The sequence below is a fragment of the Ctenocephalides felis genome, unplaced genomic scaffold, assembly GCF_003426905.1.
Source record: "Ctenocephalides felis isolate EL2017-DRISC unplaced genomic scaffold, ASM342690v1 CF-g0.4_SCAFFOLD_01886, whole genome shotgun sequence".
NCBI lineage: Eukaryota > Metazoa > Arthropoda > Insecta > Siphonaptera > Pulicidae > Ctenocephalides > Ctenocephalides felis.
Window position 1 is genome coordinate 133,346,364 of NW_020538040.1, and position 971 is coordinate 133,347,334.

At 31.0% G+C, this 971-nt stretch overlaps 1 protein-coding gene across 1 annotated transcript in view; it reads right to left on the reverse strand.

Moving 5' to 3' along the window:
• LOC113375923 overlaps nucleotides 1-625 on the reverse strand; it is a 112,003-nt gene extending 111,378 nt beyond the window's left edge. Inside the window, exon 1 of the mRNA XM_026615862.1 lies at nucleotides 601-625. The gene's annotated coding sequence lies outside the window, so the exon portion shown is untranslated. The remainder of the gene's footprint in view (nucleotides 1-600) is intronic.
• Nucleotides 626-971: the final 346 nt, after the last annotated feature.

The following is a 971-nucleotide window of genomic DNA, read 5'->3' on the forward strand; positions in this document are numbered from 1 at the left end:
TAGTTTGGTATAAATATTGATACATTAACATTTATATCCTGATAACAAGTTGAAAGAATTAAAAAAAAAATTAAGATGGTGGTTGTTCTATATCTTTGCCTTCTACGTACACTAGTATATTTAACAAAAAATTATACTTTGGTTTTGAGATAATGATGATGTATCTTTTTACCATCGGACATTTAAGCTACGCTCTTGTAATACGTACTCTCGGTCTCTACTCGGTTGTAATACTCGTTTCTACATAATCTTATGTCATTATGGATTTTAATAAGGAGATATCACAAATAACGTTTGATTCTACAATTCATTGCATCTGCAATTACAAACAAATTCATTGGTACATGTTAGTTTTAACTATGTTTGAAGTTGACATATAATAGTGATATTCTCCAAAGTTCAATAACCCTGATAGATGACATAACATCATTTGTCGAAACGTATGGAAGAATAAACATTCTCAAGGAAGCTTTTTCTTTTCATTTAATGTGATGCCTTTGATTTATTCTCGTATATATATATATATATATATATATATATATATATATATATATATCTGTTCGTGTGTGTGTGTGTGTTTATGTATATAATATTACATACCTTCCAGTTGGGCATATGCTGTCAGCCTTGCTAGGACTTGAGACAAAGCAGTATGCGAGAGTGATTTTGCTGATTGAATAAATCCATTGAATGCATCCGTATATTCTCGTTGAATCTCGTCGGTTCCCAATTGACAAAGTCTTTTCAGAAAATCTCTAGAAACTTTGAGTTCGCTGTGAGTTGGCTTCGAATCTACCACATGATCGAAATGAAGTGAAGATCTCGACTTGATGCCTCCTTGCAGATCTAGGGAATTTAGAAAAACGATAATTAATTGATGATATATGATGGTATTAAGATTAGGCATTTGCTGTCCAGTTGCAAAATTTATCGGCTGATTATTATTCGAAGTAATAATGTAATTTAGTTTA